Genomic DNA, 13,543 nt, shown 5'->3' on the forward strand with positions numbered 1-13,543 from the left:
TGTTGGAATATTGCGTGCAATTCTGGTCTCCTTCCTATTGGAAAGATGTTGTGAAATTTGAAAGAGTTCAGAAAAGATTTACAAGGATGTTGCCAGGGTTGGAGGATTTGAGCTACAGGGAGAGGCTGAACAGGCTGGGGCTGTTTTCCCTGGAGCGTGGGAGGCTGAGGGGTGACCTTATAGAGGTTTATAAAATCATGAGGGGCATGGATAGGATAAATAGACAAAGTCTTTCCCCTGGGGTGGGGGAGTCCAGAACGAGAGGGCATAGATTTAGGGTGAGAGGGGAAAGATATAAAAGAGACCTAAGGGGCAACCTTTTCACACAGAGGGTGGTACGTGTATCGAATGAGCTGCCAGAGGAAGTGATGGAGGCTGGTAAGAGGCATTTGGATGGGTATTTGAATAGGAAGAGTTTGGAGGGATATGGGCCGGTTGCTGGCAGATGGGACTAGATTGGGTTGGGATATCTGGTCGGCATGGACGGGTTGGACCGAAGGGTCTGTTTCCATGCTGTACATCTCTATGACTTTAAGATTTGTTTTGAAAAAGTAACTCTCCCTTCATTAGGAAGAGCTCACAGAGAAACCTCGAAGGCTGTAAAAGCAGGACAGCTCGCTGAGCTGGTGTATGTTTATAAGGGAGCAGCATGAGGCCATTTGGCCCATCAAATCTCTTCTGCCATTCAAAGAGATCATGTTTGATTAGTTAACCCTCAACTTCACTTTCCCACCTTGAGCTGAAGAAATGTGATTGGACTCAAAGTGCTAAGTGTTTTCTCCCCACAGGTGCTGCCTGACCTGCTGAGTTTCTCCAGCAACTTTGTCCCCAGTTAGCTCTTATCTTATAATTAACTCCTTATTCCTGACATGAGGTAAGTAGACTCGATAATCACACTGAGAGATATGGGAGCCACTCAAGACCTCTTGCTGGAGAGAGAGAGATATTCTCTCTTGGTTTCCCGGTAGATGGAGTTGATTTATTCCTCAGGAATGATTTGGCAGGCGTGAAGATTCTCGCTTCTCTGGTGATAACAGAAAGACCAGGTGAGGTCACACAGTTACGGAAGACGGTTCCAGGACGTGTTTCCTACAGGTGTCGTGACCCGAGAGATGGCTCAACAGAGTTCATCACTGAAGAATGAAGTGGCAGCAGAGGCAAATGTTTGATTATTTGAAACAGCGTTTGGTCTTTCGGTAATCTGAAGGATGTTTTCAATATGTCTTCTCTGACCCAGGCTCTTCAAGCCAAACTAAAAATCAAGGAAGGTAGCCTCATCCAATCAAGCTGCGCTTGAAGCTGCAGGAGGTCCATGATGGTCCAGTGGGAAAACTGGGATTCTGACAAGCAAGTGGAGATCTCCTCATCGAGCTGCAAATGAAGAGTCAATGGTGGCTCAGAAGATGATACCGTCAAATATGACCCTTCCAGCTCAGTGAGTAAACCTACATCCGGAACCTCAACCTGAGCTACAAATCTTCACAAAACTCGCTATCATCGAGAAATATTAAGGGTGGCCTGCAACATTTCTACGCCATGTCGTGTTGGAATCTGGGAGATCCATAAGTGTGTAAGTTAATATTTGCCCTGGCCAGGTCTTCATTAAAACAGGGCACAGTTTTGTAAAAACCTGCCGTATTGTGGGAGCAATCAAACGGACACTTTCCCAGTTCCCACAGCAGATTCCGAGGAACCACTTCGCAGGGTCTCAGCGGATTGTGTCAGACCTGTACAGAAAACAAAACTGTGGACATCAGAAGAGCATTACAAACAGGACTACGGTTTACTTGATTTTCAGAGGCCACATCCTTTTGAACAATTACTGGTAAGGGAATGGTAGAGAGGTCAAAACAGTTCCCACACTGGCTGAGGTTAACTTTAGTGGCCGGCACGGTGCCTCACAGCACCAGGGGCCCGGGTTCGATTCCAGCCTCAAGTGACTGACTGTGTGGAGTTTGCACATTCTCCCCGTGTCTGCGTGGGTTTCCTCCGGGTGCTCCGGTTTCCTCTCCCAGTCCAAAGATGTGCTGGCCAGGTGAATTGCATGCCCGAAACGTCGATTCTCCTGCTCCTTGGATGCTGCCTGACCTGCTGCGCTTTTCCAGCAACACATTTTCCAGCTCCGATCTCCAGCATCTGCAGTCCTCACTTTCTCCCAGTGGCCAGATGAATTGGCCGTGCTAAATTGCCCACAGTGTTAGGTGCATTAGTCAGGGGTAAACATAGGGTAGGGGAATGGGTCTGAGTGAGTTGCTCTTTGGAGGGTCAGTTTGGGCTGAAGGGCCTGTTTCCCTATTGTAAGAAATCTAATCTAATCTTCACTTGATTGGGGTAATTGACGGAGATCCAGTGGATCATGGTTCCTGCCTAAGACGTTTTAGCAATATAGAACAGGAACAGGCCATTCGGCCCATGTTGTGTTGCACATGGTGCCAAATTAAGCAAATTCCTTCTCCCTGCCCTCGGTCCCTCTCCCTCCATAATCATATAATGAGAGAGGTTTGAAGAGGTTGGGTATGACACAGTTAGTCTTCAGTGTAGTACTGCAGGTGTAAAGAGCTTTAAAAGGTACCATTACTACTTTTTTTTTAATCCCCTCACTTTTGGTTTGAAACTGATTTGCAGTTGAGATCTGAAATTTGAATGGTACCTTTTATTGAAAAAGCAGAGGGTCTAAGACTGTGGTTTGTTGCTGGGAACTGGCCTGGAACAATAACGCAGGTGCACAACTGCTCAAACAACACCGTCAATGACTGGGGACACAGATGTTGTTGTTGTACTCATGGGACTGGCAGCTCATAGAGTCATAGAGATGTATAGCAGGGAAACAGACTCTTCGGCCCAACCTGTCCATGCCGACCAGATATCCCAACCCAATCTAGTCCCACCTGCCAGCACCCGGCCCATATCCCTGCAAACCCTTCCTATTCATATACCCATCCAAATGCCTCTTAAATGTTGTAATTGTACCAGCCTCCACCACTTCCTCTGGCAGCTCATTCCATACACGTACCACCCTCTGCGTGAAAATGTTGCCCCTTAGGTCTCTTTTATATCTTTCCCCTCTCACCCTTAACCTATGCCCTCTGGTTCTGGACTCCCCAACCCCAGGGGACAAGACTTTGTCTATTTATCCTATCCATGCCCCTCATAATTTTGTAAACCTCTATATGGTCACCCCTCAGCCTCCGATGCTCCAGGGAAAACAGCCCCAGCCTGTTCAGCCTCTCCCTGTAGCTCAGATCCTCCAACCCTGGCAACGTCCTCGTAAATCTTTTCTGAATCCTTTCAAGTTTCACAACATTGTTCCAATAGGAAAGAGACCAGAATTGTATGCAATATTCCAACAGTGGCCTAACCAATGTCCTGTACAGCGACAACATGACCTCCCAACTCCTGTACTCAACACTCTGACCAATAAAGGAAAGCATACCAAACGCCTTCTTCACTATCCTATCTACCTGCGACTCAACTTTAAGGAGCTATGAACCTGCACTCCAAGGTCTCTTTGTTCAGCAACACTCCCTAGGACCTTACCATTAAGTGTATATGTCCTGCTAAGATTTACTTTCCCAAAATGCAGCATCTCACATTTACCTGAATTAAACTCCATCTGCCACTTCTCAGCCCATTGGCCCATCTGGTCCAGATCCTGTTGTAATCTGAGGTAACCTTCTTCGCAGTCCACGACACCTCCAATTTTGGCATCATCTGCAAACTTACTAACTGTACCTCTTATGTTCGCTCCAAATCATTTATGTAAATGACAAAAAGTAGAGGGCCCAGCACCGATCCTTGTGGCACTCCACTGGTCACAGGGCTCCAGTCTGAGCTGACTGGATATTGAACTGGTCAATCAGGAGCTGGTCAGCCAATCACAGAGAATGGTGAAAATCCATCCAGCTGAAAAGTAGTTACATTAACTTTCTGGAGGCCAATGAACAAAGATGCACCATTTATCAGTCTTTTAATATCATTTATTTGGGAGTTTGGATTTTGAACTAGTGGAATGTGGGTTTTGGTCTGTGGGTAGATAGGGTTTCACGATTTCGGGATCTGTGTATTTTTCAAACAGTAACAGTCTGAAAGTTATCGTTCCTGGAGTGAAATAGGAATTTATTTGCATCGGGAGAGATTTTATGAGTGAATGAAGTGCACTAGGCTTTCAATTGTGCAATTTGTTTTTACACAATTCAAAATGAAAGAACTGCAAATGCTGGAAATCAGAAACAGAAATTGTTGGGAAAACTCAACAGGTCAGGCAGCATCTGTGGACAGAAAGCAACGTTGACGTTTCGGGTTCGGTGAGCTTTCTTCAAACCTGATTGTAAGTTGGAAAAGGTCGGTTATATATGCTGAAGGGGGGAATAAATGATAGATAGAGATAGGGCCCAGAAAGAGAGAGTAACAACTGGCCAAAGGAACAGGTAAAGGTCAGCCTGAGGGAAGTCGATACCTGCTCATGGGGACCATTAGGAGCTGACAATGGGATAATTGTGGCAGCAGCCCCAGGGTATCGGGGTAAAGACACACTGGAAAGCATTCAGGCCTGATAACGATTGAACTTGGTATTAAGTCCTGAAGGCTACGGGGTTCCCAAGTGGAAAAGAGATCCCGAATGGATTTGAAACACCAAGGATAAAACTCATTGAATAGGTTTTGCTTTGATAATAAACCAGTAACGGTGTTTATAAACAAATCTGGCTGGCCGAACTTGCTGCTTAAACACTGAGACAGGGCAAGGTATTTGAGTAACCGAAGAAAGTAGGTTCATGTTGTCACTCATCGAGTCGTGAGACAAGACAGTGTGTTCCTCCAGCCTCAGTCATTGCTTAGTGAAGGAGCAGAAAGGGTCAAGAGGTTGTGCAGTTGATAGTGCATTGACATCTTAATGGTGGCACGGTGGCTCAGTGGTTTGCACTGCTGCCTCACAGCACCAGGGTCCCAGGTTCGATTCCAGCCTCGGGTGACTGTCTGTGTGGAGTTTGCACACTCTCCCAGTGTCTGCGTGGGTTTCCTCCCACAGTCTAAAGATGTGCAGGTCAGGGTGGATTGGCCAATGTTTATAGTGTTGAGGGATGTGCGGGTTAGGTGCATTAGTCAGGAGTAAATGTCGAGTAACAGGGGAAGAGGGTATGGGTGGGTTAGTCTGTAGAGGGTCATTGTGGACTTGTTGGGCCAAATGGCCTGCTTCCACACTGTAGGGATTCTATGAGGAAAACAAAGGGAATCAAAATCTCAAGTAAGATCAATTCAGAAAACTGGAGATCACTCTGGTACCGAAGGAAGACGCAAACGTGGGCAGTTAATTGGCTGAGGAATGGGAAGCAGAGGCTATTGGGATTTGTTTCACACTGGAGCATGAGTGTGTATCCTACATCCCCAAGGGGTCAACACAAGCAGTTATTTTAATGCCCATAAAAATAGGATCTGGACTCAGGTACCTGGAGATTTGTAATTTGTGAAAAAAGAAGTGAGGCAGGCAGTAACAGGTTTCAGGAACTGACCTGGGTAAACGGCACGAGAAATGTGAATTGAAACATTGAAGTTCTGACAATACGAATTTGTACGCACGAGGCAGAATAACCAACCTGGACTTCTAAAGAGGTTACTCTTGACCAAGCTGATTATCTTCTTGAAAGTTGTAGCAAGTGTAGGCAAAGGGGACACAGGAGGTGGAACGTATTTCGACTTTCAGAAGGATTTTTGAGCGGACCCGTGATGAAGGTTGGAAGGCTGTGTGTAGATTCCACTTTAGGAAAGATGTGGAAGCTTTGGAGAGGATGCAGAGGAGATTTTCGAGGAGAAAGTGAGGTCTGCAGATGCTGGAGGTCAGAGCTGAAAATGCGTTGCTGGAAAAGCGCAGCAGGTCAGGCAGCATCCAAGGAGCAGGAGAATCGACGTTTCGGGCATCAGCCCTTCTTCAGGAATGAGGAAAGTGTGTCCAGCAGGCTAAGATAAAAGGTAGGGAGGAGGGATTTGGGGGAGGGGCGTTGGGAATGCAATAAGTGGAAGGAGGTTAAGGTGAGGATGATAGGCCGGAGTGGGGTGGGGGCGGAGAGGTCAGGAAGAAGATTGCAGGTTAGGAAGGCGGTGCTGAGTCTGAGGGATTTGACTGAGACAAGGTGGGGGGAGGGGAAATGAGGAAACCGGAGAAATCTGAGAAATCAGAAATCTGAAATCATTGTCTCAGCCTGGTCCTGCCCCACCGAACTCATCTCTGCATACCGCGACACGGTCCTGTCCCCCTTAGTCCAAGAACTCCCCACCTACGTTCGGGACACCACCCACGCCCTCCACCTCCTCCATGATTTTCGCTTCCCCGGTCCCCAACGCCTTATCTTCACCATGGACATCCAGTCCCTGTACACCTCCATCCCCCATCACAAAGGACTCAAAGCTCTCCGCTTCTTCCTTTCCCGCTGTACCAACCAGTACCCTTCCACTGACACCCTCCTTTGACTGACTGAACTGGTCCTCACCCTCAACAACTTCTCTTTCCAATCCTCCCACTTCCTCCAAACCAAAGGAGTAGCCATGGGCACTCGCATGGACCCCAGCTGTGCCTGCCTCTTCGTAGGATATGTGGAACAGTCCATCTTCCACAGCTACACTGGCCCCACCCCCCACCTTTTCCTCCGCTACATCGATGACTGTATCGGCACTGCCTCGTGCTCCCATGAGGAGGTTGAACAGTTCATCCACTTTACCAACACTTTCTACCCCGACCTCAAATTCACCTGGACCGTCTCAGACTCCTCCCTCCCCTTCCTAGACCTCTCCATTTCTATCTCGGGTGACCGAATCAACACGGACATTTACTATAAACCGACCGACTCCCACAGCTACCTAGACTACACCTCCTCCCACCCTGCCCCCTGTAAAAACACCATCCCATATTCCCAATTCCTTCGTCTCCGCCGCATCTGCTCCCAGGAAGACCAGTTCCAATACCGTACAACCCAGATGGCCTCCTTCTTCAAAGACCGCAATTTCCCCCCAGACGTGATCGACGATGCCCTCCACCGCATCTCCTCCACTTCCCGCTCCTCTGCCCTTGAGCCCCGCCCCTCCAATCACCACCAGGACAGAACCCCACTGGTCCTCACCTACCACCCCACCAACCTCCATATACATCGTATCATCTGTCGTGATTTCCACCACCTCCAAACGGACCCCACCAACAGGGATATATTTCCCTCCCCATCCCTATCAGCGTTCCGAAAAGACCACTCCCTCCGTGACTCCATCGTCAGGTCCACACCCCCTACCAACCCAACCTCCACTCCCGGCACCTTCCCCTGCAACCGCAAGAAATGCAAAACTTGCGCCCACACCTCCCCCCTTACTTCCCTCCAAGGCCCCAAGGGATCCTTCCATATCCATCACAAATTCACCTGCACCTCCACACACATCATTTACGGCATCCGCTGCACCCGATGTGGCCTCCTCTATATTGGGGAAACAGGCCGCCTACTTGCGGAACGTTTCAGAGAACACCTCTGGGACACCTGGACCAACCAACAAACCCAACCACCCCGTAGCCCAACGCTTCAACTCCCCCTCCCACTCCATCAAGGACATGCAGGTCCTTGGACTCCTCCATCGCCAGACCATGGCAATATGACGGTTGGAGGAAGAGCGCCTCATCTTCCGCCTAGGAACCCTCCAACCACAAGGGATGAACTCAGATTTCTCCAGTTTCCTCATTTCCCCTCCCCCCACCTTGTCTCAGTCCCAACCCTCGAACTCAGCACCGCCTTCCTAACCTGCATTCTTCTTCCTGACCTCTCCGCCCCCACCCCCACTCTGGCCTATCACCCTCACCTTGACCTCCTTCCACCTATCACATTCCCAACGCCCCTCCCCCAAGTCCCTCCTCCCTACCTTTGATCTTAGCCTGCTGGACACACTCTCCTCATTCCTGAAGAAGGGCTCATGCCTGAAACGTCGATTCTCCTGCTCCTTGGATGCTGCCTGACCTGCTGCGCTTTTCCAGCAACACATTTTCAGCAGAGGAGATTTACCAGGATGTTGCCTGGAATGGAGAATAGGTCGTTCGAGGATAGGCTGAGAGTGCTCGGCCTTTTCTCATTGGAACGGTGAAGGATGAGGGGTGACTTGATAGAGGTTGATAAGATGATCAGGGGAATAGATAGAGTAGACAGTCAGAAACTTTTTCCCCAGGTACAACAGAGTGTTACAAGGGGACATAAATTTAAGGTGAAGGGTGGAAGGTATAGGGGAGATGTCAGGGGTGGGTTCTTTACCCAGAGAGTGGTGGGGGCATGGAATGCGCTGCCTGTGGGAGTGGCAGAGTCAGAATCATTGGTGACCTTTAAGCGGCAATTGGAAAGGTACATAGATAGGTGCTTAATCTAGGACAAATGTTCGGCACAACATCGTATTGTTCTATGTTCTATGTGGACGCAGGTAATTGGGGGAAGGGGAATACCGAGGAACATAATGGCAAGAAAGCTGGTTAAAAGGTCATGGTGTTCCACGGGGATTGGTGCTGGGGCCTCCAGTTCACTCAAACAATACGGCTCTGAGAGTCGGGAGAACAAGATCTACATTTACAGACTTCACCAAAGCTTGGTTGGCAGTAAATCTGGGAGCCCAAGCGGGAAGATGGCCAGTCCACCGTCACCAGGAGGCCATTACAAAGGAAGAATCAGAGAGGATTTGTTTCAGAGAGGAACTGTTTGAAAGTGAAAGGAAAAGCATTTGCCACAATGAGGATAAAGAAACCGTTCAGAACACTGTGTGGGCCCAGTGCACGATAGCTCGGGAGCAGGCCAAAGGGGAACACCCAAGGCCGGGGCAAGGCCGGATCAGCCCGGGGGATGGGCCGGGATGGGCAGGGGGCTCAGTGACACATTGCACCAGCCTGGGGTACGAGATCCTGTGACACAGTGTGTGATTACAGCTCTCGTACAGGTGCCCCACACGTAAACATCCTAAAGACCCTGCCACTTCCTTCTTCAATGAGGAATCCATGTGGAGCCCACAATGTGAACAACATTCAGCTGAGCTCCAGACACAGGCCCCACCCCTCAGCAACCAGGCCCCGCCCCTCAGCAACCAGGCCCCGCCCCTCAGCAACGGGGCCCCGCCCCTCAGCAACGGGGCCCCGCCCCTCAGCAACGGGGCCCCACCCCTCAGCAACAGGGCCCCACCCCTCAGCAACCGGGCCCCGCCCCTCAGCAACCGGGCCCCGCCCCTCAGCAACGGGGCCTCGCCCCTCAGCAACGGGGCCCCACCCCTCAGCAACGGGGCCCCACCCCTCAGCAACGGGGCCCCACCCCTCAGCAACGGGGCCCCACCCCTCAGCAACGGGGCCCCACCCCTCAGCAACTGGGCCCCACCCCTCAGCAACAGGGCCCCACCCCTCAGCAACAGGGCCCCACCCCTCAGCAACCAGGTCTCAGCCCTCAGCAACAGGCCCCACCCCTCAGCAACAGGGCCCCACCCCTCAGCAACAGGGCCCCACCCCTCAGCAACGGGGCCCCCACCCCTCAGCAACGGGGCCCCCACCCCTCAGCAACGGGGCCCCCACCTCTCAGCAACGGGGCCCCCACCCCTCAGCAACGGGGCCCCACCCCTCAGCAACGGGGCCCCACCCCTCAGCAACAGGGCCCCACCCCTCAGCAACAGGGCCCCACCCCTCAGCAACAGGGCCCCACCCCTCAGCAACCGGGCCCCACCCCTCAGCAACCGGGCCCCACCCCTCAGCAACCGGGCCCCACCCCTCAGCAACCGGGCCCCACCCCTCAGCAACGGGGCCCCACCCCTCAGCAACAGGGCCCCACCCCTCAGCAACAGGGCCCCACCCCTCAGCAACAGGGCCACACCCCTCAGCAACAGGGCCACACCCCTCAGCAACAGGGCCACACCCCTCAGCAACAGGCCCCACCCCCTCAGCAACAGGCCCCACCCCTCAGCAACCAGGTCTCACCCCTCAGCAACAGGCCCCACCCCTCAGCAACAGGCCCCACCCCTCAGCAACAAATCCAAAGGTCATTCAAAACGTGAATGAAAGCAACAGCAGCCTCCATTATTGTTGTAAACAATTTAATAACTATATATAATATTATATATATATCGAATAAAACACCCAAAGTAACACTGAACATACCCGGGCTACACTCTCACATCAGAATGTCCCACTTGTGTTGAGATCAGGCTGTGGTCAGCCAATGAAAGCAGGGGACAGAGAAACAGGAAAAAAAAAGTATTTGAAAATCAAAACTCACCGATATATTTAAAAATAAAATATATAATCTAGGAAATCCACTCTCTCCAACCAAACTCATTTACATTGGGAGAGGGCAGTTACGGGAGTGGGAAATCGTTCCGGGCTGAATGGGCTTGGGAGAATGGACAGTTCCTGACCCCTGGCATTCCCCAGTGTCTGGGCTGCTGGATGAGCGCACGGTGGGGTTGTGTGGGGGGATCCCCTCCGCCCCCCCCTCCCCTCCCCCCCAAGGCCCTGAAATCTGAGGGGGAAGACAGGTTCTCTGTGTTTGGGTGAGGGTCCCCGGGGTTTGGGTGGGGGGAGATAGGGTTCTCTGTGTTTGGGTGAGGGTCCCCGGGGTTTGGGTGGGGGGAGATAGGGTTCTCTGTGTTTGGGTGAGGGTCCCCGGGGTTTGAGTGGGGAGACGGGGCTCTCTGTGTTTGTGTGAGGGTCCCCGGGATCTGAGTGGGGGGAGACCGGGATCTCTGTGTTTGAGTGAGGGTCCTCGGGGGTTGAGTGGGGGGAACGGGGCTCTCTGTGTTTGAGTGAGGGTCCCTGGGGTTTGAGTGGGGGCAAGATGGGGCTCTCTGTGTTTGGGTGAGGGTCCTCGGGGGTTGAGTGGGGGCGAGACGGGGCTCTCTGTGTTTGAGTGGGGGTCCCTGGGGTTTGGGTGGGGGGAATGGGGCTCTCTGTGTTTGGGTGAGGGTCCTCGGGGGGAATGGGGCTCTCTGTGTTTGGGTGAGGGTCCTCAGGGGTTGAGTGGGGGCGGGACGGGGCTCTCTGTGTTTGAGTGAGGGTCCCTGGGGTTTGGGTGAGGGTCTTGGGCATGAGGTCCCCTGTGCAGTTCTGGGTTCGGGTGGGGGGGTTCATTTCGGGGATGTCCGACCCTGGGAGAGGGGAGTTGGAGTAATGTTTGCTCCGAGTCAGTTGCTGATGTCTCTGTGAGGTGGTGGTGAACGGTGAGAGTGACAGGGCTCGGTGGATTTGCTTGTACAGGAACTGTGTCCGGTCGCGTATAATCGTTTCCCATTCACCGTCTCCATCAACAGGGGATCTGTAGGGGAATGTGCAGGGGGAGAAAGGGTGTTAGTGTCGGGTTTGGACACCGAGTCCCATCATGCTGTGGATTCATCCATCCCCAGCAGCGGCCCCAATCCCCCAGCCCACTGCCCCCATCCCACACCCCACCACTGGGTACTGTACCCAAACCCAGCCCTCCCCCACCCACCCAGCCCTCCCCTCCATGCTGGAGGTCCCACGGTGCTCACCTGTTTGTCCTTTATCCAAATGGAATGATGTAGCGTGTGTTCAGCCTCGCTCCGACTGCTCTGTGCTGCTGCTCTTGGTGACTCTGTGCTGAAGGCAGAGAAAACGGAAGGTCATTCACTCCCGGCTCGGTCGGAGGGGGGGCAAAACCGAGCGACACACGCCGCGGTTACAAAACCCAGGCAATATTTATCGCTCCTTTCCTGCGACGTTGAGTGGCATGGCCACGGCACACAGGTGGCCTTTACGAAAGTGATGGCATCTTCTTGAACAGTGCCCCGTGGCACTCGATGGGCAGTTCAGTCAGCCACAGCAGAGTGGGTCTGGAGCCACATGTAGGCCAGACCACGTAATGATGGCAGATTTCCTTCTCACTGTGTGCCTGTTCACACGTATGTGTATGTGTGTGAGACAGAGACAGAGCGTTTGTGTGCATGCGAGAGAGACAGTGCGTGTATTTGCAATGTCTGTGTGTTTGTTAGGCAGTGTCCGTGTCTGAGAGTGCATGCATGTGCAAATGACATTGAGCAAATGTCTGTGTCTCTGTGTTTGAGGTGTGTCAGCATCCATGTCTGTGTGCGCGCTGATCTGAGTGTGTGTGTGAGCACTAATCTGAGTGTATGTGCATGCTGATCTGAGTGTGTGTGTGAGCGCTAATCTGAGTGTATGTGCGCGCTGATCTGAGTGTGTGTGTGAGCACTAATCTGAGTGTATGTGCGCGCTGATCTGAGTGTGTGTGTGAGCACTAATCTGAGTGTATGTGCGCGCTGATCTGAGTGTGTGTGTGAGCGCTAGTCTGAGTGTATGTGCGCGCTGATCTGAGTGTGTGTGTGAGCACTAATCTGAGTGTATGTGCGTGCTGATCTGAGTGTGTGTATGAGCACTAATCTGAGTGTATGTGCGCGCTGATCTGAGTGTGTGTGTGAGTGCTAATCTGAGTGTATGTGCGCGCTGATCTGAGTGTGTGTGTGTGAGCACTAATCTGAGTGTATGTGCGCGCTGATCTGAGTGTGTGTGAGCGCTGATCTGAGTGTGTGTGTGAGCACTAATCTGAGTGTATGTGCATGCTGATCTGAGTGTGTGTGTGAGCACTAATCTGAGTGTATGTGCGCGCTGATCTGAGTGTGTGTGTGAGCACTAATCTGAGTGTATGTGCGTGCTGATCTGAGTGTGTGTGTGAGCACTAATCTGAGTGTATGTGCGCGCTGATCTGAGTGTGTGTGAGCGCTGATCTGAGTGTGTGTGTGAGCACTAATCTGAGTGTATGTGCATGCTGATCTGAGTGTGTGTGTGAGCGCTAATCTGAGTGTGTGTGCGCGCTGATCTGAGTGTGTGTGTGAGCACTAATCTGAGTGTATGTGCGCGCTGATCTGAGTGTGTGTGTGAGCACTAATCTGAGTGTATGTGCGCGCTGATCTGAGTGTGTGTGTGAGCACTAATCTGAGTGTATGTGCGCGCTGATCTGAGTGTGTGTGTGAGCACTAATCTGAGTGTATGTGCGCGCTGATCTGAGTGTGTGTGTGAGCACTAATCTGAGTGTATGTGCATGCTGATCTGAGTGTGTGTGTGAGCACTAATCTGAGTGTATGTGCGCGCTGATCTGAGTGTGTGTGTGAGCACTAATCTGAGTGTATGTGCATGCTGATCTGAGTGTGTGTGTGAGCACTAATCTGAGTGTATGTGCGCGCTGATCTGAGTGTGTGTGTGAGTGCTAATCTGAGTGTATGTGCGCGCTGATCTGAGTGTGTGTGTGAGCACTAATCTGAGTGTATGTGCGCGCTGATCTGAGTGTGTGTGTGAGCACTAATCTGAGTGTATGTGCATGCTGATCTGAGTGTGTGTGTGAGCACTAATCTGAGTGTATGTGCGCGCTGATCTGAGTGTGTGTGTGAGCACTAATCTGAGTGTATGTGCGCGCTGATCTGAGTGTGTGTGTGAGCACTAATCTGAGTGTATGTGCGCGCTGATCTGAGTGTGTGTGTGAGTGCTAATCTGAGTGTATGTGCGCGCTGATCTGAGTGTGTGTGTGAGCACTAATCT

General features: G+C 51.7%; 1 long non-coding RNA gene across 1 annotated transcript in view; it reads right to left on the reverse strand.

The window, feature by feature from the left end:
- Positions 1-10,057: 10,057 nt before the first annotated feature.
- Positions 10,058-13,543, reverse strand: part of LOC140489180 (uncharacterized) — a 55,477-nt gene continuing 51,991 nt past the window's right edge. Inside the window, exons 2-3 of the long non-coding RNA XR_011963108.1 lie at positions 11,506-11,593; positions 10,058-11,291 (exon numbers count right to left, since the gene is read on the reverse strand). This is a non-coding gene — a long non-coding RNA (uncharacterized lncRNA). The remainder of the gene's footprint in view (positions 11,292-11,505; positions 11,594-13,543) is intronic.

The sequence above is a fragment of the Chiloscyllium punctatum genome, chromosome 18 (assembly GCF_047496795.1).
Source record: "Chiloscyllium punctatum isolate Juve2018m chromosome 18, sChiPun1.3, whole genome shotgun sequence".
Classification (NCBI taxonomy): domain Eukaryota; kingdom Metazoa; phylum Chordata; class Chondrichthyes; order Orectolobiformes; family Hemiscylliidae; genus Chiloscyllium; species Chiloscyllium punctatum.